Source organism: Aulonocara sp. 'chitande type north' Nkhata Bay, linkage group LG9 (genome assembly GCF_057382095.1).
Source record: "Aulonocara sp. 'chitande type north' Nkhata Bay isolate Kocher_YH1m ecotype deep benthic linkage group LG9, A_spYH_male_GT1.1, whole genome shotgun sequence".
Taxonomy (NCBI): domain Eukaryota; kingdom Metazoa; phylum Chordata; class Actinopteri; order Cichliformes; family Cichlidae; genus Aulonocara; species Aulonocara sp. 'chitande type north' Nkhata Bay.
Window position 1 is genome coordinate 31,495,250 of NC_141352.1, and position 26,551 is coordinate 31,521,800.

The 26,551-nt window shown below is 40.0% G+C and overlaps 1 protein-coding gene across 1 annotated transcript in view; it reads left to right on the top strand.

The window, feature by feature from the left end:
* The first annotated feature begins 7,812 nt into the window (after positions 1-7,812).
* lg9h11orf65 (linkage group 9 C11orf65 homolog) overlaps positions 7,813-26,551 on the top strand; it is a 35,242-nt gene continuing 16,503 nt past the window's right edge. The window contains exons 1-3 of the mRNA XM_086305215.1: positions 7,813-7,879; positions 11,796-11,934; positions 12,528-12,598. The gene's annotated coding sequence lies outside the window, so the exon portion shown is untranslated. The remainder of the gene's footprint in view (positions 7,880-11,795; positions 11,935-12,527; positions 12,599-26,551) is intronic.

The window sequence follows — 26,551 nt, forward strand, 5'->3', positions numbered from 1 at the left end:
TAGCATACTGACAATGAGTCATCCTCATTAGAGACCATTAAAATTTGGTTGGAGGCAGAAAATATTTAGCTCAGCATAATTAGTGGAATATCAAACACAGCCACATGCCCCAATAATAATAATAATAATAATAATAATAATAATCTTTTCAATTAACAGATTCAACGATTATTTTTATATTAATTTACAAATTTTTATTTTAAATAAATCTGTAATCAGTAAATGGTAAATGGATTGGTTCTCATATAACATTTTTCTAAAGTGCTTTATAAGCAGTTTGAGCTTGACCAAGGCAAACATATAGGATGTCGCCTCCAGGCCTATCTATTGTATACTTTGTCATGCAATAATACATCATTTTAAAAAAGTTGGCCTATTTATTGTTAAATATGAAACATAAACTCTAAATATTTGTGCACTGAGGAAATGGTTCAACAAGCAGTAGGAATTGAGCTCTAAAAATGTTTTTAATATAAAAGGCTCTATATAAAAGATGGACGTGGCCACTATGACATCACATTGGGCTCGTTTGAAGCTTCATACACTGGAAGACAAGAGTGGAGTGTTATTAGTTGCATACAGTATGTCCTAATTAACTGGTAAGTAACAGACTCAAAATAACATCATTCAGCCCAAATACAGCTAGAGCACAGACTTATTTACCACACAGCAGGCCATGATCCTCTTATGATGGAGGAAGGTAGATAATTAGAACATGCCAGCTTCATTGCTTAAGTTGTGCAGTTTAATGGGAAATAGGGCTCCATGGTGTAGTGGTTTACACACTGAGCTGGAATCGAAGGAGATTTGAATCTATCTGGGGATCTGTCAGGATGGGTATCTGATTCTAAGTCAAAAGATGGTGAGCCAGGGGCGATTTTAGCCCACCCCCAAAAATGAATCAAAGCACCCCCAAAGTTTTCTTACTTTTTTTTGACAATATTTGCTGTTTGTGTGACACACTACTAAAAATATAAAAAGCATACAGTACTGTACTTGTTTGAGACGTAACATTTTAACAACAAAAGTATAGATAACCCCCCTCCCAAAATGGTTTGTTCCAGCTCTCCCCTGCTCTGGCTCTAGCCAGAGCGATGGTGGCTGAGACGCAGCGGAGCGGAGGTGTAAGTGCCTGGCTTAAAACAGGACATATTAGCTGCATTTAACCTTCAGTTACTCTTTATATAGTTGCTAAGAGTCAGACCATGTTTCTTTTTAGCTCAAAAACATTACACCAGGTAACCTGCAGTGTTGAAAACGTGTTTACCGACTATGTTTGCTACCCTACAATCCGTCCTGCTCTGTAGTAAATTCAGCGACATTTGACCGTCCTGTTGCTAACATTGAAATGTATACAGCCTATTTAAAATCTAAAACTTTAAATTCTCCGTAGCCTGCTGTTGTTACCACTGTCCTGTTTGAAATGGATACTAACTAGCTAACTGACTGAATGCCCATTAGCCTTATAACTCCTGTTGTGTGTGTGTGTGTGTGCGTGTGCATACAGAGAGACAGCCAGGTTCATAATGGATATGAGGAAGTTTTTTTTTAAAAAGGAGCCACATTCAGGTGAAAGTGTAAAATCAAATGATCCGTCAATCAAGAATAATGTTGGATCAGTGTTTCAATATTTATCTTTTATTAGATGTTCATGTGGTTTGGTTATTTTCCTTTTGGTTGAAAGTAAACTGAGAGAGGACTTTTTTATTAGTGATCTTTTTTTTTTTTTTTTTTTTTTTTTTTACAACTTTATTTATAGTTTTCCAACAAAACAGTCCAGAATTTCTTACAAAAGTTGCGAACCCTACCCCCCACCCCCATCCAGGTGGCATCCCCACAACCAGGAAGCACAATACACACAACACAAAAAAAAAAAAAAAAAAAAAAAAAAAAAAGGAGAAACACTCAAACCAATCTGTGACAGTCATTATAGCACCAACAGCCGGACCCCGGCACATGAGAGAAGAAACAAAGAAGAAAAAGGGAATAAAGAAATCCCAACAGTCAAAGTACGGGCATTGAGGAGACTATGGACAGCAGTCCGAGAAGAGAGCAAGAGCATAAATTACCAACAAGTAAAGAACAATAAATCAGGCAAAAGACAGACTCTTGACATGAGTTATGAACCGTGACCAGGTTTTGTCATATTTACTCTCCAAGCCGCGCACGGTATACCTAATTTTTTCCAGAGCTAATCCCAACATCACCTCTCTAATCCAATGGACGTAGGAAGGAGGGTTCGACGCCTTCCAGCTCAGCAGTATCAGACGGCGGGCATGCAACGAGGCAAAGGCTATTGCGTTTTTGTGGAGGGGAGAGAGTCTCAGCTCTTCCCGAGGTACACCGAAGATAGCTATCAAAGAGTCAGGCCGCAGTGTTTCACCCGATATAGCTGACAGTGATTGAAAAATTGATGTCCAGAAACCATACAGGGAGGGACATGACCAAAACATGTGCCCCAAAGAAACAGGAGAGTAATCACATCTAGGACAGTTCGGTGCAACATCAGGGTACAGTTTAGACAGTCTGTCATTAGAATAGTGGAGCCTGTGGACGACCTTAAATTGAATCAGGCCATGTCTAATACAGAGAGAAGACGTATGTATACGCTGTATGGCTTTCTTCCAGATGTCTTCTGACATGAGTTCTCCAACCTCCCCTTCCCACGCCGCCTTAGGTTTGTCCCATGTATGAGGGCAGCTGTCAAGAATCAATGCATAAATCTTCGATATTGCTCTTTTAGTGGGCTGACTCACATTAAGAACTAGATACAGTAGGTCCTTAGAGGGCAGAGACGGGTACCCTGGGAGAAATTTAGAGGCAAAACTCCGAGCCTGAAGGTATCTGAAGTAGTGAGACTTTGGTAAGTTATGGTCTTCACACAAATATTTAAATGAGACAAAGCCATCCTCAGTGAAGAGATCTTGAAAGAAAACCAGACCGTTTCTGTGCCAGACTGCAAATGAATGATCTATTTGAGATGGTGGAAAAAGATGGTTGAACATTATCGGAGAAAAGCTACAAGTATTTGTCAAGTTAAAATGTTTCCTGAATTGACCCCAGATCTTAATTGAATTATGAACCACCAAATTGGAGTTCAGCCCAGATGCTTTGACATTCAGTGGGAGAGGGGCAGTTAAGATCGAAATCGGAGAGATTGGGAGTGTAGCTCTCAGTTCCATATCTGCCCAGACTGGACCCTCCCCATCCGCAAACATGGTTATCCAATATGTCAGCTTGACAATGTTAGCAGCCCAATAATAGAATAAGAAATTAGGCAAGCCCAAACCACCATCAGCTTTAGCTCTCTCCAGGCTTGCTCTCCTTATGCGTGCAGGTTTTTTTGTTCCATATGAACAAAGAGACAAAGCGATCCAGCTGGGCAAAATAGGATTTGGGGAGAAAGATGGGGATCATTTGGAATAGATAAAGAAACCTGGGCATTACAGTCATCTTCACCACATTTATCCGTCCTGCCAGCGAAAGTGGAAGTTTTGACCACCTACCCAGATCAGATTTAGTACTGTCCAGAATAGACCTGTAGTTATACTGGAAAATAGTCTTAATCGAGCCAGCTATTTCCAGTCCCAAATATGTGAATTTGTCATTTTCAATTTTAAAAGGCAAATCGTCATAAGTGGTCTGTTTTGCCAGATTGTTCAATGGAAACAGTAAAGATTTTGATAAATTAACCTTATACCCCGATATGTTGCCGAACTCCCGCAGCCAGCGGAAAAGGTGGGGCATACTCCCAATTGGGTCTGATATCTGCAAAAGGAGATCATCAGCATAAAGCAGAGTTTTATGAGTTACCTCACCCCTGGATATACCTTTAATCCTCTCATCAGATCTGATAGCAATTGCCAGCGGTTCGATCGCAATGTCAAACAGGAAGGGTGACAGGCAACAGCCCTGCCTCGTCCCCCTGTAGAGCGAAAAATATTCCGAAATCAGACCATTTGTCCTGACTGCAGCCATAGGCGTTGAATATAGGACTTTAATCCATCTACAAAAAGTAGGTCCCATGCCGAATTTCTCCAGAACTGTGAAAAGGTAGGACCATTCGATTCTATCAAACGCCTTTTCAGCGTCAAGGCTCAGAATAACTTCCGGTTGTATTGTCGAATGGGGGGAGAATACCACATTAAACAGTCGTCTCACATTAAAAAATGACTGCCGTCCGGGAATGAAGCCCGTTTGGTCCTCATTAATAATGGTGGAAATAATAGGGTCCAACCGTAGTGCAAGAGTTTTGGTTAAAATCTTATAGTCACAGCACAAAAGACTTATTGGCCTGTATGAGCTACACTGTACAGGATCTTTATCTTTCTTTAGTAAGACTGAGATCGTGGCCTGGGTAAGCGTCTGCGGCAGATTGCCAGTAGCAAAAGATTCAGCATAAACTGATTCTAAAATAGGTGTGAGCTTCGAAGAGAATTCCTTGTAAAACTCCATGGGGAAACCGTCCGGACCTGGCGACCTTCCAGTCTGAGATAATTTAATAGCGTTCGTTATCTCTTCAAGCGACAACGGCTGTTCCAAAGGCGACTGAGCGTCCGGAGAGAGCTTGGGAAGATCCAGCGAGTCAAGAAACGAGTAGATCTCGGATGAATTACTGCCCACCTCTGATTGATATAGGGTAGAGTAGAAATATTTGAACTGGTCATTAATGACTCGGGGGTCGTGAGATATCGAATCAGCACCTATTTCAATTCCCGAAATCACGCGCTCAGCTGACCGCTGTTTGAGCTGAAGTGCAAGGAGCCTCCCCGCTTTATCTCCATGCTCATAATATACCTGCCTGGATTTAAAAATATTTCTTTCGGCTCTCCATGTCATAAGCGTGTCAAATTCAGTTTGCAACAGTAATTTCTCCTTAAAAAGATCTGGCGTAGGTGAAAGAGCGCAACGCCTATCCATATCCGCAATCTTGTCAGCCAGTTCTTTAAGTTGTTTAGAGCGCTCCTTGTCTCTGTGTGCCACATAAGAAATAACTTGGCCCCTAATATAGGCTTTCATAGACTCCCACAAGACTCCCCTCGACACATCCTGAGTGTCATTAATTTCTAGAAAGAAGTCAATCTGATTGCTGAGAAACGTTTTAAAGCGTTCACATAAAAGTAATAGGGGGTCTAGCCACCACGTTCGTTGGGGCGCTACATTACCTGGAAAAACCAGACCCATCTGCACAGGGCTATGATCTGACAACACTATACTGTGGTATTTGGTGCTGGAGATTAAGGGAAGTAGCTGGTTATCGACAATGAAGTAATCAATCCTGGAGTAACTATGATGTACAGGGGAAAAAAAGGAAAATTGCTTCGTAGATGGGTTTGTTGCACGCCAAGGGTCTGATAAGCCGTAAGAACGAAGTAGGGAATTAATAGCCACTGCTGCTGACGAGAGGGTGTTGCTCGACCTTACGCTTGATCGGTCCAGCTGGGGAGAAAGGACACAATTAAAGTCTCCACCTAGAATTAGTTTATAGGAGACAAGGTCTGGGAGAGTCGAAAAAAAATTAAGAAAGAACTGTGCGTTGTCCCAGTTAGGTCCATAAATATTAGCCAGTATTAGTGGTGTGTTAAACAACTTGCCCACTACAACAACATATCTGCCATTAGGATCTGATATCACTTCAGAGTGTTCAAATGGAACCCCCTTCCTAATTAAGATTGCTGTTCCCCTGGCTTTGTAGTTAAAATGTGAATGATATATTTGTCCAATCCACTTACAACCTAATCTTTGTTGGGAGTTAGTATTTAAGTGTGTCTCCTGTAGAAACATCGCGTCAGGTTTGAGCGATTTCAAATGACTAAATACCTTGCTTCTTTTAACCAAATTATTCAGCCCTTTGACGTTCCAGCTAATGAATGAGACCGATTTCTGTTGATTATTCACATTATCCAGAGTCATAGTGCCACAATCGATAATAGACTGATCCTGCACGTTGGTTATATCTCAGTGTTTCAGTGCCTGTTTGAGCCACAACATAAACCACAGATAAACCCAAAGCAAAACTAACAAAAACAAACAGATAAACATAGATAAACCTCTCACCATCCTGGACCCCTGGGCTGGTCTTCCACAAACCTGAGACTGCCCTGAAAACACTCCTCTCTCTCCTAGGCATATAACACGTTTACACTAGCTTAAACTCTTACATGAACTCAGCAAAGACAGAACAAAATATAATAGGACCCTTGACTCAGCATCATTATTGCCGCATGCATGTCGGCACCCATCCACTTACAGGCCGGTACGGCTCTGAACACTCACGGTTGGAAAATAATCCCACAAGAAAGGGGTAAAACCCAATAAAAATAATGACACTGGTGATAAGAAAAAGGGGATTAATTAATCAGAATACATCAAAAAGCAAAATAAAAGCACTGTTGGGGTTATGGTGTCGGGCTGGAACTAAGACCAATGAGGATACCGAAGATATTCTGAAATAAAATATTCCCCAGGCCACATGACATCCACAGAAATCCTCAACATCTTATAGCTATACCTTGTCCAATCATAAAGGGCATCCAACCGTAGCGTGGCGACGTTCACCAGTCAATGCACAGCCTGTGCAGACTACCTCAATGGTAGCACGCAGCGCGTGATACTTGTTGTGGTCCGTGAATTAACTGTCACTCTCCCTCCGTCTCCCGTGGGCGCAGATTGGCCTCGACGTAGTGCCTTGCCTTGATCGGGTCTTCGAAAGACATCTGTTCGCCAGCCGGGGTCGTGATTTTCAATGTAGCTGGATACAGGAGACCATATTTCACTCCCGTACACCGGCGAAGCAATCTTCTCACCTCGGTAAAGGCCGATCTCTTCTTTCTAACGGTGGCCGAGTAATCCGGGTAGATGTAGAAACGCTTCCCATTACGGGTAATGGGACCTGCCCCCATGGCCTTTCGAAGAACATCCACTTTCTCCTGAAAATAGTGGAACTTGACGATTATCGGTCTTGGGGCATCTCCATCCTTTGGCCTCGGCTGCAGGCTCCTATGCGCCCGATCGAGCGTCGGCGTATAGTCGAGGGCGAGCGCTTCCTTCAACAATTCAGCCACGGCTTTCTCCGGTCGAATATTTCCGAATCCCTCTTCCACTCCAATTAGTCTGCAGTTATCACGACGTTGCCGGGACTCCAAATCATCGGCCTTGTCTGCCAACCGGACGACTTGGGCAGATAGCGCATCAACTTTAGCTTCCAGTGCTACAACACGGTTAGCCTGGCCATTAGCTTCCTCCTCAAGATCATCAGTGCGGGTCGAGAGCGTGGCGTTTTCTTTCTGCATGTCTTCGATAGCCTTCGCAAACTCTGCGCGCACACTCAGGACCTCTGACCTTAAATCACCCGCCAAGTCGTCTATTTTCTTGTGTAGTTCACCTGCAGCTGCCATCACGGACGAGTCGATCTTGGCTAGCACATTCTGCTCCGTTTGCTTTATGGCAGCCATGATTGTGTCGAGATCCGGCCCGGCCCCCACCCCCGCGGCCGGATCCGCACCAGGCAAGTCCGAGGCATCAGGCCCCGGCTTCTGCTTGAGCGATTTAGGCATGTTGAACAGCTTTAGACTACAAAATACAACTGATTCGAAAGATTAGGCACTTGTGAGACGGGTTCGCGCCGGGATGTACTAGAAGGGGAGCGGGAAAATTACGCAAATGGCCAATCTAAGCAGAGCTCGCAAAAACACGTCTTCACATGTCGCTGCTCTCTCCCCTTCCCCCTTTTTTATTAGTGATCTTAATAGTATTTTTTCATATTAATTTAATTTATCATCTAATTGAATACAATCTATTTGTGCATGATTGTCAGTCCAAAGAGGGAGAGAGGAAAGAGGGGAACGTGAGGAGAAAGGGCACGGTCAGGAAGAACCAGGTAAGAAAACAGACAGGGAACAGTGACAGGCACAACAGAAACTGTTAAACTGACAAAGAAAAAAAAACCTGATTTTACTCATACAATCTGGAAGTTGTGTCCTCCCTATAATAAAGCTGATATACAGAATCTGCTAAACAAACTGGGTTGAAACATTTTTGAGCCTCTTTAACAACATTCCAACATCACGTTATAATTGATCGGGGAGATTAAAATTAATGATATATTTTTATGTGGTTCAGCCACAACTCTACTGAAACCTCAGCCAGTAATAGGTAGGCCAACTTTTGGACCGTCCAGTTGTCTGTATGACTGCCGCAGTACGTACATCACATTTGCACACTATCAGAAAGAGCCAAACAGCCCTGGTGGAGTGAGGAGCTGTAAAGAGAAGCAGATGCTCTGTTTATATTCTAAACATGTTTTAAGCTTGTTTCAAAGATTCTGTACTGCAGCTTTAAATGTTTTCCAAAAGCACACACACACTTATCTTATCAGTGTTTCTCACACTTTTTACAGTGTGTACCACCTGATAAAAATGTCAAGCTCTCCTAAGGACCACTATGAAAGCATGAAACTCATAAATCTTACAACACAAAATTAGTGTTATTAAATTAGTAAAATTAGCATCTGCAGTAAAGATTTTTTTCATACATTGTATGCATTCTACCACAGGCAAAGTTGCCTCCATTTTTATAGTTTTTATTAATATTTTGTAATAATTTATTTGTAATAATTCTGTTTTGGGAGTGTTTTCTATGTATCTGTATTATATTATACAAACACATTAAAAGTGAATCTCTGTCCAAAAAATGCACTCAGTTTACTTCTTACTCACTATGAGCATCATTCATTATTCTCCCCCAGTAATTAAGGTTAGGATATGTATTTTTTTATTCCAATACATTCTTCTTTTGTAGCATTTAAAAAACCTTTATCAGATTTGATGGTTTTGTTACAGACTTTTCAAAAAAGTGTTTTGCTTTTCTTTCACAAATGTGGGGATTAAATTGTGTTAAAATGTACAAAACAGTGATGTCATGTTTTGTGACAAGGACCCAGGCACAGAGAGACTTGATGAATTTAAGAATCTTATGATTTAACAAGGAAATTTGCAGACTTGCACAGAGATGGTAAAATTATGATGACTGATAACGGAGACGAAGACAACAGACGATGAGGACAGAGAGGAACAGGGGTTTAAATGCACCAAAGTGACAGTCAGAGAGAACTCGGGACAACATTTAAGGATGCAGGGACTGACAGAGACAGGTTTATCTTGCCTGGCTGGGCAGCTCTCTGGGTGCTCAGCACCCACAAAGCTCTGATCCTAGAATCGCCCCTGTGGTGAGCCCTTGTTAATAAGGAGATAAAATCATTGGAGATTGATTGATTCTGGAGCCTCACATGGCTACTAGAGGAACTGCAGGCTTTTGTAATTTTGCATTGGCTTCATTTTTCAACAGACGTTGCCAACTGATTCATGACGTAGTACTTTTAGCTTCTTGGTGGTGCCAAACATGCAATCCTCACAATCCTCACACACAAAACTGTCCTCATCATGATCGTCTGCAGATTAAACCACACCAGTCCATGTCAGCACACTTTGCAGAATCAGGTTTTCTGACTATGTCCACATTCCCACAACTAGATACTAACTGGCCAAGTGCTACAGAGTTAAAAGTGTGATAACAACCGGTACTTCCTGTTATGGATAGCACCTATGTAGCTGCAGCCAAGATTGATGACCTGCTGATATTTTGCATAGAGAATATGTGTTGGCTATGTGATTAAAAAAAGACTTCACTACCAAGAAAATTCCCAAACTTCCCAGTAGCCACTCTATTCCTGTTTGTGATCAAGAATGTGGAGGAGAAGCTTCTATTGTTGTTAAGGTTGCAAAAACCCTTAAATCATGATCTTATCTGAAAGCCAATAAACAGCAGCTGAAAGCGAGAACAATAATAACAACAACATGTCAGCTATCTCACCTTCCCCTCACTTTCAACCAGTTGCGACAGATGGCTGTCCGTCCTTGAACCTGGTTGTGCTCATGCTAATGATAGCATTTTGCTAAGAGTCACATTTGTTAAGTTATACTTGAATTGCCTTTGTACATCTTACCTTATATCCTTTGCTTAATTTAAATTTTAAAGATTTAAATATCCCTCGGTGACTAATATAAACAACAGCTTTAGTAATCATGGATAAAATGGAGAATTACAGAAATGCGGCTAACAAGGTTATACTAATATCTTTAGTCCTATACAGGTGAGTTGTTATCCTGGCTCCAACTCTGCAGTGCACTAAAACTGCAACTCATACTGTGACACTGATAGTCGCCAAGGGGGGGCATGTGTCTCTATGAAAATATCACTGCAGAGAGAGACTGAAAACGAAATGTTAATGTGAAGCACACTCAGCTGGCCTTGGCTTTGCCTCCAGTTATTAAAGCATAAACAAAGTTTAATCTATAAACAAGAACAAAACAAATAAACAGCTGTCCTCAGCTCTCTGCTTTGTGAGCTTTACATAGGATCATTCAGGACTCGTGGGCATTTTTAGGCTATTAAATTCCAGCTTGGGGTTTCAGAAAAAGCATGAAAGTCTGCTGGGACACTCACTACATGAGGAAAAATTTGAAGCTATGCTGCAGGAAGAAACAAGTTTAACAACTAATAACAACCTATGATTGAAAACAGAATGAACCTATGATCTGTGTGAGACCAGCTACAGCAAGTCAGCTGCTGTATAACAGGCCCCATTGATTACATGTGAGGCTGGTGAGAAAGCAAAGTTACAATTACAGTTGTGTGGCTGTGCAGTAAAACATTTCAATTGATCTGTCTGGACCTCAAACAATGATAAAAATGAAGAAAGAGTAAAGAGACGGTTGAACAGCCAGCAGTGACAGAAAGAAAAGATATCCCAGTGCAACACAATGCAGTCCATCCCAATTAAACTTGTTTATATAAATCTATGCTATGTAAATCTCTCTCGCTCTCTCTCGCCCTCTCTCTCTCTATATATATACATGTGTATGTGTGTGTGTATATATGTATATATACACACATATGGGTAATTATGGATTTCTTTCTTAAGACTGTGCAGGACAAAAAACCCTGGTAAATCAATGAATACTGGCCAAGTAACCCCATCCACCGTGGGAGGGTTTCAATCAGCAGTTTATAAAACCTCTGATGCCTCACTCTGCTTTAAAAGGCTGCTCACCCACTTTCATTAATTTCATTTCATTAGAGGGACAATCAAGGGAGATTTTAAACCTCCCAACGGGGACTTGCAAATTTTTTTCTTCCAACATTCGGGTTAGTGTTGTGAAGTGGAAAATTAACCAGAAAGTGCATTTCTTAGAAAAACACTTTCCAAGAAATAAAAGGTTATTTTGAGATTCTGTCCATTAATCCATAAAACATGGATGGAACATTGTTTAAATTACTGATAAGTTACAAAATGGAGTTCTCAGGTGGTAAACAGATTTGAATCCAAGCTGCACCATGATTTCCTAAAGGGTCTCATCTCATATCTGCACTTTTATCCAGTGGCTTTCATAAAAATAATAGAAAATTTCAGTCAGATTTTAACAATAGTAACCAAAAATGTTTTGTTATTTTAGTTCTGCTATTTAATAAACCAAGATATGGTATTTTGATGAAGGTCCAAAGTTAAGGTATTAGATAATCATAAACAGCTGAGTGCAGAGCAGTCCGGTGTGGTAAACATTCGATTATTTAAAACACTGTGTAAAAGTCTTGAGTCAACCATCATTTCTTTATGTTTTGCTGCAAAAATAGGAAATACTTTATTAGCTGCAATTTTCTGAAACATTCAAACATATGAAATACAGCATAAATAAAAATACAGCATTCTGTTCCGTTTTGTGTTTTTCCTGTCCAAGTATGCTGTTACTGCACTAGCTGTGTGTTGGGAATCACTGAAATGCTGGAACCTGAATCTGTTGCCAATCGGATGCTACACACCAACATAGAATCGGAGCGTATAAGACAAAAGAGAGTTTGGATATTCTAACAACCTTGGTATGTCCAACTTTGTTCTTCAACACAGCATGAACTCTTTAAGCAAGCTCTCTTATAAATTCTTTAAGTAGTCTTCAAAGTAGCTCTCCAGGCTTTTCAACAGCCACTCAAAGACCTGCTTTGGGCGTTGGCTGCCTTTTGTGGAATAATAGTGTTGCGGTCCGGGCTCGGTGGAGGCCTATCCATGACTGAAAGTATTCCATTGTGTGTTCTTCTATTCAGGGATGCGTCTACTGCATTGACAGTGTGTTCGGGATCATTATCGTGCTGAAAAAAAGCCACTGGCTGTCAGACATATTTCCAGATGGTATTGCATGTTAAATCAAAATCTGATGACACTGTGTTCAAATTTTCATCAGTTTTGATAAAATCCCCACCAGCAGTGACTGAAATGCTGCCCAAACCACGACAGAACACCCACCTTGTTTTATTGATGGTTGTAAACACTCACTGTTCCACCTCTCTCCTGGTCTCCTCAATACATAATAATGATAATTTGAATTAAAAAAAATTACTAAGAACTATGATTTTCAGCCCTTTTCTTCTGTAATTTGGTGTAGCTCAGTCTTTTCTCCTTGTTTCCCTTCTTTAAGAACGGCTTCCTGCAGCCACCCTTCTGCTGAGACAACTTCTGACAAGACTTCAGCGATGGATCAAGTGAAGGGTGAGAAACATCCCTCGGGTCCTCTGTCAGATTTTCTTCCATTGCTTGAGGATATTACTTTCAGATTCTGATCTTCATCTGTAGAAAAATGAATATTCAGAGTTTTAATTCTAATAAAAAGGTAAAACTGTCAAAAATCTAGTTTACTTGATGGGAGTCACAATTTAATCTTAATCATGGCACAATCAATACTACAAAACAAAAAGAGATTAAAAAAAATCATTTTGGTTTGCTCATGGCTGAGATAGAAGAGAATGGATGGATGGGTTTGCTCCTGTTAGATTAAGAGATAGTTAAACCACTCAAAAGGTAGTAACAAACCTTAAACTAATTCAAAATTTTGACTCAAACAAAAGTTGGACAAAATGATCTGACAGTCTAACTAAATACTGAATTACGGTGTCGATCTACAAATGTTAATATCTTTATGTGAATGACTTTTCAGTTGATTATTTCTGGCATAAATGGGCTTCCATACATATCTCAGGCCAAATCCTAAAAGACTGCCAACTCTTCATTTTTATTTCCATTCTCAATGCTCCATCTCTTACTCCATCCAGTAACACACACAGCAGCGTCATTATTCAGAATTTTGCTAGCCACAGCTGCAAACTGGGCTCAGGAGTGATTGTGGGAGGTCAAATGAAGATGCATGCACCACATTTCCTCATTTACAGCTGAGGGTACATTCATGTCATTAAGCTCAGCTGAACATGCTAACAAGCGAGTTATCTGTGAGCTTCGCCGATGGTCACATGAGGTCTGACACATATCAGACCTCATGTGACGCTGTCAAGTTCCTGCCTACATGTCTCGCTGTCAAGTTCCTGCCTACACAGTGACTGAGACTCCAGCAGCTCTATTAGGATATTAATCAGATCATATAATAAACACAGGAGCAAACACTGCTCTGCATGCCTGAGTATGAAGCTGCATGGTGTTTAAAATTTAAAGGAATCTGGAAGATAAACACTACTATCCCATGAATGCTAACCCATCTGGTACAGTCTTATGAGCTACTTCCATTCTGTTTGTGCTGTAAAACCACAGCTCTCTGCTTGTGCTTACGCAGTTATATGACTCAACAGGAATTCATAAATACAAGGATACGTCCTCAAAAACACGCTTAAACATCTGAGAAAGATTTTCATTGCTTTTATTTGAGCGGGTCTAAAAACAAATGAGTGAAAACAAATGTCTCGAAACTGATGAATTATAGAAAGAGACGTTCTTTATTTTGCTGTGATATTTATAGGGCTGCCTTTGAGCGAGTGAAACACATCACACATTTCAGCCCCGAGAGAGCGCTCACCTGTGGGAGTGTTAAACCCACTGAAGCCTGACATAATTATGACAGATGCTTTGCAGTCTAAACTTGGATGAAATTATTCTGCACCCTTTGAAATTATTCAGCAGCTAACCTCACACTGACTGCTCTCAGGAACAGTAAGCGAAGGTTGCGTGATTAATGTGCAGGAGCTGCCCAGAGGCATCACCGTGGCGGCGCGCCGCGATGAGAGCTGTTTCGATTCAGCCTCCTGTACTTCGTGTAGATACAGCACCCTTTGTTTTCAGATGAACTGCAGTATACATACTATCCTCTCTTCCACACAAGCGATCAGTGTAACAGTTCATTTCAGGTTATCTCTATTGGCTTTCACTGCTGCCCAACTTCATTTAGGTTATTTTCTACTAATAGATCTTAGTGTTGGCCTCAGACGACACAAGCATTATGGAGAGAAGTAATTGGATTAAAGGGACCCATTCAGACAAACAAGACGCATCAGGGGAGAGGATTAGGAGAGATGATGTTGGGAAGGAGCAGACAGAAGAAAACAGAGAAGAAGTGACGTGGAAGTGCAAGAGAGAATGAGCGGTAGAGGTGGAGGGGGCAGCGTGAAAGACTGTCACAAAAAGGAATGATGGAGAGAGGAAAAGAAGAAGAGTGGGTGGATAATTATACGAATAAAGGTGGGAGAGAGATGCGCAGACATTCGGTGGGTGGAGGAAGATGCATGTAAGACGCTGTTCTTACTGCAAAGAGGCATGTAGAGATTAGTTTGTCATCCAACTGTGAAATTACAGCACTGTGTATGTTTTTATTATCTTGTTTTGGTACGATAACACAAAAGTACGTTTCAAAGGTTTAATTAGAAAGGCTGTTTTTATTTCCTAGGTTAAAAATGAATGTGATAAGAAAGCTGGTGTACAGTAATGATGAAACAAGACTCGACTTTTGGTTTTGCATTACAAGAAAGAGTTTAGATAGTCTGTGGCATTTACTTCCCTTGCAGCCAAGGGGTTCCTGCAGTGCTCGACATTGAACAGGTCTGTTGTGATTCAGACAGGGTGTGAACATAAAGCTGTCACACTTAGATCTAAACCATGACCAGAAGTGAAAGAATGTGATTGTAGTGTATCTGGGTCCTTCATTAGAAATAAAGTAAATAGCTCAGTTTTCAGAGTTGATCAGACTAAAGCTGCTACTCTCGCACATTGAAAGTAGCCAGCTGATGTGGCTATTATTCCTCCTGGACACCTGGAGGAATAATTTCAATTATTCAAAGAGGCGAGTGAGACTGAGAAGATTGTGTTGCAGTTAAAGGTAATACATGCTGAGCAACATTTACTTTGACTGAAATTACTGCGACGCAAAAAAGGAAAAGTATGTTGGAATCGACTGAACCTAGACACAGATGGCAGAGCTGTCATAACAACAAAATGGCAAATGGTGACAGGGCTGCAAATTATTTGCATTATAAGGACGCAAGACACAATTACAGCTTATTGGATTCTGTAAAATAGTGACAAAACAAGGCTAAGAAAGTTCAGTTTGACTGAACTACCAATTAAATACCTTTAAGTGGGTGCCCGGGGCAATTTTATATTCCACTTACGTAACTGCTAGACGTATTCTGACATTTAAAATAAATGCTCCTTTAAAAACTGCTAGAGACAGGCGCATTATCATAATTTTTAGACCATAATACCTCATTAAAAGTCTCTCTGTGTTTTGCCTGTTAAATCTAATGCCTAACATTAACATTAAATCCAGCACAGTGTTAGCTCAGGCTGGCCATGCTGGAAACTTAGCCAGCAGTCCCAGTAGATCAGCTGGTAATAGCCCATGATTCATCTGATATGCTTTCAAATTTGGACAAAATGTCATATTAGGGGTGTGCTATTTAAGATAAAGATTAAGATCCTTCCTGATGTGCAGTGCAGTGCATGCCACTTTACAACCCGCCTCAACCACAGACCCTTCTTTCTTTCTGTCGCACCTAATCTTCTTTTAACTGAAGTATTTGTTGTTAACATTATCTTGAGTTTAACTGAGGGCATTATTGTTCCCACAGCATGCCTCCAAACAGCAGAGCTCTGTTCCCTATCAAAGTAGAATCAGCAGTTTTCTTTTGTAACAAAATGTATATACATTTAAATTGTTATCCTCCCAAAGCCAAACTTCAAATACCTGAATGTCAATGCTGACTTGTAATTGCGCAAAAATATGGATGGATAAAATTATATTATATTACTGTCCAACAACATCCATGCATTATTAATGCAACTTCTGCATCAGCAATCAAATCCATTTTTATAGCAGCAGCAAATACAAATGCACTAAACTAAACAGAATGAAGATATCATGATGCTTTTTTATTACACAGTGGGGGCTGCATGTTGACTACATCAGCAGTTTGTATACATGCATGTGTTGTGCAGCTTGCACATGTTGTAGTCTGAATATTATAAGAATAACAATTTTAACATTCTTATAGATACACTCTAGAATTCAAGGAGCCACAGGTCTTGAGTTCAGTGGCAGAATGGCATGTAACTTCATTTTTCTATGATTAAAAGTATATTTTTAATGATTACCTGAAAAGTTGTCGTAAAGAAAGAGGTAACGTTTGATTTAGGTTAGTGCTACAATATCTTTACACTGATTTATCATAGCTTGTACTCATATTACACATCTCTTTATACAGTTGTTTTATGGAAATTTGTGATACGTTTTATGGAAAGCACAGATCCTCAAAGCATTAAATAAAATGTATTAATAAAACATGAATTACAGTGAAGGTTAGTTTAGGTTTAATTACGTTTAGGGTAAGCAAATCATATATATAGTCATGAAGTAAGTGTGTCTCGAGCAGGGAAGCCCTGTCAGTATTTGATTTTTATCAAATCTTTCCAGCTCCGGTTGTTTACCATTGACTCAGCAAGTCAATAGCTTCCTCTTCTATTGTCTGTGAGTGATGACAGTTTTCCCGCGGTCTGGACTGCAGTCACACAATAGGGCTTACTTGTCATTTCCAATTTTCAAGATTGTGATTTTAAGAAGAAAAGAAAAATCTATTGAGTGGTTTCAAACCCAGTGTCTCAGCTCAGAACAAAGTGTCAAATAGAAACAATAAAACTATCCTTATAACCAGCTCTATTTCCTGAATGAACTTCTGTGTGCTTTGAACTTAGATTTTTATAACAAACTTCCACTGTTCACCATGTTTCCCTGTTATTTTTCAGGTGCCTTTGGATTTAATTGCAGCCGGGATCATTGATTAGCTTCCTGGGAAAAGTCGATTTCTTCGTCCACCGTGACAAATAATCAGTAATTTAAGTGTTTTCAGAGCTGACACATACAGAGTTTGGGGCAAAGACAGTCCAATAACATAGCGATCGATACTGATCCATTATCCTTCCCCTGTTTCTTGACAGTTTGAGTGGATTGGGTGATGCAACCACATCACCTTGAAATTCCTTGTACATTTAAGGCATCTCCAGTCAATTAATTTAAAGCTAAATGTATTTTCAAGAGATTAAAGTAGCATTATTCATATTTTAGCCTGTGTAAAAATGATAAAGTGTTGATCCATATGTGTACACAGTAATCAAATATTGCTTACTCATATTCTGTGGTTCCTTTTCAATTCATAAGTACAGAAAAACTCTTAATATTTTATTTTCCAAAAGTTTTACAGTGAATTAAAAAACCTTCTATATTTCATGACAACAAAGGGCAGGTGTGAAGTGGCTTAGGTCTCACTTGCAAGAGAGCTTCCAGGTTATGCAAGATCTCTGATAATCTTGTGTCTGGCATTTCTCAGCAATGGGCCGAAGAAGACATGTAGAAGAAGACACGAAGTGTGTGTGTGTATATATATATATATATATATATATATATATATATACCGGACATAGTGGTGGTAGATAAACAGAAGAAGACGGCCGTAGTGATCGATGTAGCGGTTCCGAATGACAGCAATATCAGGAAGAAGGAACACGAGAAGCTGGAGAAATACCAAGGGCTCAGAGAAGAGCTCGAGAGGATGTGGAGGGTGAAGGTAACGGTGGTCCCCGTGGTAATCGGAGCACTAGGTGCGGTGACTCCCAAGCTAGGCGAGTGGCTCCTGCAGATCCCGGGAACAACATCGGAGATCTCTGTCCAGAAGAGCGCAGTCCTGGGAACAGCTAAGATACTGCGCAGGACCCTCAAGCTCCCAGGCCTCTGGTAGAGGACCCGAGCTTGAAGGATAAACCGCCCGCAGGGGCGTGCTGGGTGTTTTTTATATATATATATATATATATATATATATATATATATATATATATATATATATATACAGTACTGTGAAGAAGCCTTTAGTACCCCCTCCCCCAATAATTTTTAAATAGGTTGCTTCACAGAGCCAGTTTTTGAAAATGCCAAAAATAACACAGATTGATGGGCATATAATAGTATTTTTATACCAACAAGGTGATTCCAGAAGAGCTAGTTGAAAACCAGCCATATTGTTGCATGATGTGCGCATTGTGCCCTTAAAATTTTTGAGGTAAATGGGACAAGAGGAGGACAGAAGAAGTGGCAGATCTAAAAAAAAACAAAACAAACAAACAAAAAAACCTCACAGCAAATGATCAGTGTCTGAAAGTCAAAGAAAGACACACAATGGAATCAGTCATGGATTGGTCTCCCCAGAGCTCGGACTGCGACATTATTGACATAGTGTGGGATCATCTCAGGAGAAAACATAACAAAAGAGCCAAAGTCCAAGGGAGAGGCCTGGAGAACTATTCCTCAAGACGACTTAAACAAGAAAGCTTGCCTAAGAGAGTTCAGGATGTGTTGAAAAATAAAGGTGGTCAGACCAAATATTGACTTTCAATAAATTGCTAAACCTATCTTACATTTTACTAGCAAAATATAAAGAAATAAAGAGTGATTTAATACTTGCAAAGTTCTGCACTGAGATATACTGACGTATATGGAATAGTTGGTTCACAGTGAGGAACATTGTTGTTGTTAAAAATGCGATGACATGATTACAACAGGTCTCCATGGAAGCAGTGTAGATAATTTGACCAAGCATCTTTGGTGAAGCAGTTTATTCCCCCAGGTTAAAGGTCACAACTGTCATGATTGTTTGCTGTTGTCAGAGTTGACCTCTGCACAAAATATCTCCTGGGTTGTACCTTTGAATTTGTAAGAAAATTCACGTACTGTTGCAAACTGAGTCAAAAAGTTACAACTGCATTGGTTTAACTGTTATTGTTATAGTGTAGCATCAGTATGTGTTCATCCCCAGCTTATAGAAATCCATCCTCAGCACTGCGTACATATAAACTACTGTTATTGCCCACAGAGATTATGACCCTGACAATGATGCATAAAGCAAACTCATCTTCCTCCTCTGTTCTCTTCAGCTTCTGATCGCTGCCATCTATTCACAGTTGCTCAGCACTCATATAATCCAATCAGAAATCTGTCAGCACATTTGCTAAAAATTGCAGAACGCAGCACATCATTTCCACATCTCTGGCACACTCTCCAATTTCCTTCATATTCCACTGATCTGTCTAGAAAAGCTTCACTTCAGTCATAGAAAATGTTGAGTATCATGCAGACAGCAGATTCAGCGAAAGTCAAAATCATTTTTTCTTTTGATTTCCAATCAAAGTCTGTGGGAAAATGTAGGGATTTGACGAGGTTGTATAGTTTTTCTACATGTCAGCTGTGGTCAGGACCCTAGGTCAGAGTTCAGTTGCCAAAAGCATATACGCTTGCTGCCTACCTGCTGATGTAGAAGGTTTAAAACCTGTAGCATATTCTCTGTTTTTTATATTTATATTTTTACTTTGGAAAGAACCTCATAAAGAATTCAGAAAGCAGCTAGTGAAGAGGCTGGTGGGCTCACTGGAACAGCAGCTCCTAACTCTGTACATCAGCGCTGCAAACACCATCAAAGCAGCAGACAATGCACCTTTGTGGTCTACACAAAGAGGGAAGACAGACAGACTGTGTTTGAGCTCAGGGAAGACAGTAAAAGCTATTAGAAATGTCAGGCTTGAAATGTAATACTGATCCTTTCATCAGACTCAGACAAAAAGAAAATGCATTTCCCCAAATATATGAAAATACATCAACAGTAATCTGGTGAGAATTTGTAAGATTGCCTGTACGATATCCCCACATACCCTTCTTCCTGTTAAAACAACATCCTACATTACTGTGCATTGATCAGCAGCCATGCAATTAAATTAGTAATATATTAGAGAGTTGGTTTAGCCACAACAGGAACTAAATGCTATGTACTTAATGTGTAATGCATGATAATGCATGGATTAATTCAGAAATTTGTGAAACATTTTTGCCCATTTCAGGAATATTTGGTTGCTTGCTTGCTTTTGACTTGGCAGAGAGAGATTTGAACCTTTCTCCCTGGATCTTATAAAGCTATTCTTTGCCTTGGTTGTGTCGTTCCTATTACAAATTGTTCATCATCCATCACTTCTTGCAGAATAAAGGCTGGGTAACTCCCGCTGCCACAGTTGCTGTCAGGTTTATTTAAACTGCTATGAAAAGGCAGAGACAGCTGACCTTTCCCCATGCTGAGGAATGTCTTGTGTGTTTTCACACTGTAGAAAACCGTTGTTTATAATTGGCTGAGATCCTGAATTTCTTAGATATGTAGCTACACATCAAGTGTTTTTTGTTCTAAAAAGATATACTTGTACTCTACCCTCCACATTTACCACATGAGGAAAGTTTCGTCCTTGAATCAGAAATCTATCTTCAGTCGACTTGCCTCCACCTCTGTCTTCAAATCTATCTGCAGCTTGCACTTTTAAGCTGAGGTCTGCAGGGGCCACTTTAGATTTTCAGAGGGACACACATATATATTTATTTATCACTGCTCTACTATGATTTATCTGCAAAAGCTTTTCAAGGTTAGCAGAAAAGATAAATTAACCACTGACCAAGTCCAAGGAGCACATCTTTTTCCAAGGCAGCAGGCAGAGAAAGAGTTTGGTGAGAAAAGTTCAGAAGCAGTAGCAACACACTGACTTTCAACCACTTTCACAGATATGGAATAAAACAAGTCAAAGACTAACAGAAGAATTGGCTCAAGAGTTTCAGAGACAGAAGACTGGGCCTGATGAAGATTCAACACTAACTTAAAGATTTAGCTGTGATTAAATATAATTATCATCACACAAAGGACTTGATATACTTATATCTATATAATAATTAATCGTTTTGTCACAACAGATACAGACAAAAAACGACCTCAGTTCATCCAAAAAGACTCATCAAAAAGCCTAATAAGGAGGGACTTTCTAAAGTTATCCATTATTGCGGGGGCAGAGGGTCAGAGCCTTTATGAGAGCTTCAGACAAGGTTATAATTATTCTGACATGTTGATTGGCAGCACCACCTCCATCCGTTTCCTGCACTTCTGCCACCTCACTCAGAAGAAGGGTTTGAAGCATATGGAGTGCTGATGTATGTGCTGTAAGAGCACTTTCTTCAGTATTGCCTCTTAAATTTTTAATCGAAATGGACATATTCAAATATGCCTTTAAAGACCAAGTCCTCGCCTGTCTTTGCCGATTCACCCTGTCTTGTGAGGGCAGAGCTATTAGTTTTCTAATCACATGGCAGACACACACAGACACACACAGAGGGTGGGAGGTATTATCCAACATTGTCTTTATCTTGGACAACATCCACCTCTCAGACACCACCTTAAGAGAGTCCAGCTCCATCCCCACAACATTACTGGCCTCACGGATCAGTTTATTGAGTCTGTCAGCATCTGCGACCCTCAGCCTGCTCCCCCAGCATGCAACGGCATAGAGGATTGCACTGGCCACAACAGACTCGTAGAAAATCCTGAGCATTTGTGTGTTTGTGTGTGTTTTTAGTCCAGTTTATTGTCAATGTATACTCCGAGGTATTTATAGTACATAGAAGTACATATAGAAGTGCATGTTTTACAAGAATGGATTAGATCAACATCAGCGATTCACTTTTCAGCTAGTCCAATCATCAGTTGCAAATTAGTCAAATGCAGTTAACAGAATATTATTCAGTCATCAAACTACATTGTTAAATGAAATCAACACTTCAGGGTCTCTAATTGTGTAGATAAGCTTTTTAAGGTGAGCTTGAATAGAAAGAATGTATGAAGAAATAATTATTTGACTTTTGCCGTCTGTGAGCAAGATTAGAAAAAGTTAGATTAATGGAAACTTGATCGGAGTCTCTGGAGCTCTTAGAAGTGCAGCGAGTACTAATTTCACTGCTGTGAGTTTCTTTGGTTTAATGAGGTCGCTCAGTCATTAAATGGAGATTGAATATCATTTAGGTTGCTGTGGATTCATTTTTAGAGCAGTAAGATCATCATCATCATCTGGAGTACCAACATGGAAAAAAAACAGTGAATAATATGAATATGAGGCACTTAACTCAGGGGTTCCCTCAGGATTACACGTATTATTTGGTGCTTCAAAAGCTTTAAAACTCTCTACGGTTACATTTTTCGGTATTTATTTATTTTTATATCTCCAGAAGCAACTTTTCACACTTGCAGGAGGAAACCGAAACATAAGATGCAGGAAAGCAGAATAAAGTCTCAAACACAAAGCTGTAAGAAAAGGCCGAGGTCATGCACGGGTCGGCAGGCTGGCAACGTGGCAGACAAACAAGTGAGGGCCAGGCAAAAGTCAAAGTCCATGAAAGTGCGAGAAAGTCATGCATGAAGAGAACACTTGGAAACGTGTATATAAAAAATAGAAAACTGGAAAATACAAGGATCATGAAAATGTGATGGAAAGCTGCAGCACTTTCTGTAGTCCAAACAAGAGAGGGTGGGGAAAAGGCTGGAAGTGACGTGACAGAAACACTGATTTCAAAATGAAACAGGAAGCGATAAAACAAAGATGTAAACCATGGACAGTTGTTGCTGATCACAGATGTTTTAAACACAAAGCACATAAAATTGTCAACAAGCCCTCACTTACTCACTGCTGACACAGCAGAACAGAAGGTAGCCAGTGACAAAAATATTGTCATAATCTCCTCTGTAGGTCTGGAAGATTTATTTGTACACTTTTACTTCACCAAAAATGTAAAACTAACTATCTAATTTTTTTTAATTTCCTTCGATTAGGAGATTCCTGGTTCTCTTAATTCCTCCTTGTCCTATAGAGGTCATAAATTATTTGCTACCACTTAAAAGTTTCCTCTTCCTTCATATAGAGGATATGTGTCAGTCTGTGAACTTTGTTAGCAGTAGAGTTTATCATTCTCCAGATTGTAAACTCATTAACATGCCAGCACCACCTGGAGTCTTACAAAGATGTGTTCCTGTTTCCTTTAATATTAGACTCCTGCAACTCAGACTTGTCTTCCTGTCTTCGTCTATAAAGAGAGCAAACATCTCTGTGTTGGCTGAAGGAGCTTTTTGGGAAGTTCTGGACTGACTGCAAAGTTATTAACAGGCTTCCCAAATAGGGCTGTGCTGCACGTGCCAGCACCGAGACACCCATCCTGTGGAAACTCCTGCTGACTGTGTCAAGAGTGATGCCTGAGAAATCTGCGTCTGTAGTCTCCGTAGAGTCTGTAGCTTTTTCCACTAAACTTGAACTCGTTAATTTCAGTCTGCAGATTGAGTTGGCATATTAAAAATCTGTTTACAGTCTTTTCAGAGGGCTGCTTGGGGCATTCACATCATTTATGCAAAGCCTGATCTCACAATCAGCATTTACTCAAAACCTTTACCTGAGGTATGTCAGAGTTTCTAAAGTGTTTTCTTCTGATTGCACTTTAAAAGAAATCATTCCTGCTTGTCCTGAACACCCTGAGACGCCAGCCATTGTCCCCAATTGCACTGATTCTTCAATTAGCACAGCGGGAAAACACAACACAATCAGTATCTCTATTCAGACTTTTGCATTGGTCACAGGAGGGGAACACGACATTGTTTATTGTTGTTAAAATAGCATGTGACCCAGGGATAGGGAACGTCGACTGCGATCATTTCAGCTTTTTTTTAGGCTTTTTCGAAGCCTTTAAAAAGAGTTTGAATAAGTGAGATAATACTAAACAATGGAGGGAGCCAGGAGCCAAGCAGCTAAAAATAAAGGGGAAAAGAATCTGGACATAGGGTGTGCGTGGGTGTGTGTGTGTGTGTGTGTGTGTGTGTGTGTGTGTGTGTGTGTGTGTGTGTGTGTGTGTGAGAGAGAGTCAGTTTCTTAAGGTCAGTGGAGAAAAACTGCAAAAAGAGGAAGCACCTGTTCTTTTTCATAACACACATTTGCACTGCTATCTGTGTGAGGACTGGCAGTGACATTATGCATTAACTAGCCCTGAAACTTTATTACAGTTGAATGTCTAAACTCACCCTTATGTGAACCTGATTCCAGCCTTAAACTTAAAACCAAGTCTAAGCCCTTCAAACAGCCTTTGGTTGTTATAAAAGAGCAAAATGTGCCCAGTCACAGTGCCTCATATTCAGAGTGGTTCCCACAAAGATACATATACAAGCACACACAGTTTACAGTCTTGTTTACATGGACGTGGCCCAGGGCAGGCCTCCATGGGGGGCACACGAGTGAAATGAGCATGCAGAGGTTTAGCGCTTTATCTGTTTTGTATTCTCCAGTTTGCTGGAGGATATGAAAAAAAATAAATACATTTCTATAAAAACACTTGTAGTATAAGATCACAAAAGCCTGCAAAGCAACTGTTTACACAAAGTAAAGGGCTGTATTCTGTTAGCTATATTTATGATCATTATTTGTCCATGGTGGTAATGGCTCCACGGTGTGCTGGTTAACACACTCACCTACAAACCAGATCTCTGGTTTGAGTGTTGCAGGGCTTATAAACCCACCCTCTAGGGGTGTACAAGCGAGTATACTGCCAGTTCCAAGTGTGGATTAATAGAAGAGCGGTATTAGTAAAATCAGCAACTGATCAAACGTGCAGATGCATCTGCTGTGGCGACCCCTCGGGGAAATAAAGGAGCAAAAGTTCTTTATAGTTTTGTTTTTCCATGAGTCTTATAAATGGACACACACATATAATGAATAGAATAGAATAATCCTTTAATTCTCCCACAAGGGGAAATTTGGTTGTAACAGTAGCAAAGAAAAAAGCACATATACAAACAGAACAGGACACAGAACAGAAACAGACACAATCTTTACAGAAAAAATATTTACATAGTTACAAAAACAGAGTACTGTACAGTTTTTATTAATTAAAGTACAAATAAAAATGGCAAACCCAGGTTGTAATGTGCAGACAGAGCAGGGTACTGGAAGATGTTTAAATAATTAAGAATATTTAGAAATAGTACAGATTGTGCATCGTACCTGTGCATTAAAAAGTAAACTTGTAACTTCCAATAAGTTAGTATATATAAATTAAGAAAGATAATGCTATAAAAATGGAAATAGGGGCAGAGATTTATTAATATTTCTACAAACATACATGAAAATGGAGTATGTAAGTATAATATACATTGCACATTCTGAGGAGCTTGAAGGTCAATATTAGGTATGACCACCTTTATTCTTCATTACAGCCTCAAGTGTTTAAGGCAGCCTCTCTTATAAATTCTTTAGATAGACTTCAAAATAACTCTCCAGGCTTTATGAAGGACCTTCAAAGCTCTTCTTCAGATGTTGACTACCTTTTGTTCTGTTCTCTATCGACAGAGAGGACAGAAAATGGAATAACAGTGTTGAGAGCCGGGCTCTGGGGAGACCAATCCCTGCCTGATACACTTCTTTTGTGTGCTTTTCTATGCAACAGTGTCATGCAAAAAAATGTAGTTGTTATCAATCAGAAACTTTCCAGAAGGTGCTGCATCATAGATCAAATCTGATAGTACTTCCTGTTTTCATAATCCCATCAATTTTCTTAAGATCAACACCACTGGCTGAAACAGCACCAAACCGTGACAGAGCCAGATAGCTGCCCCTGCTCCCTGTTGTACCTCTCTTCTTACCTCCTACATACAAACTGATGATGGCTTTCAGGTCCTGCAATGGGTTTTTGCTGATTTCGTTTTCCGGCTTCTTAAGGACATGACACTCAATTGCTGATTTTTGCCCGATAGTTCTTCTTTTGTCCTCCACTTGTCCAGTTAAGGTTATGTGTTTTTGTGAAGTTGCTGCAAAACGCTGTCTGTTATCTGTATACAAAAAAATGGGTTTATCCCTGGAGTTGAATGCCATTTTTATGCTTGAATGTTAAAAGCTTAACGAACAAAAGCAGTCCTCTGAAAATGGCCAGGTACAAGGACTGGACTGGATTAGTGAAAAAAGCAGCCAAAGAAATGTCCAAAGAAAAACTTTGAAAAGCCTCCTGAAAACCTGGAGAAGTATTGCATGAGGCTACTTTTAAAATGCTCCATGAACCTTTTAACTATCAATTATTAAGTAAAATGGATGTGTGGCTACCAAGTTCTTTAAAAAAAATCAGAGAGGTGCACAAGCTTTAGCATCACAGCTATGCAGTGTGGCAGAGATTCAAAGTTTGATGTGCTGGATGGCTGGAGGCCGATATATGAGTTTTTCCCAGGCACTATGGCTGTTACAGGCCAAAGATGTGTGTTACAAATTGGCTGCACAGTAGGTGTTAATGTGAGAGCAGTTAGA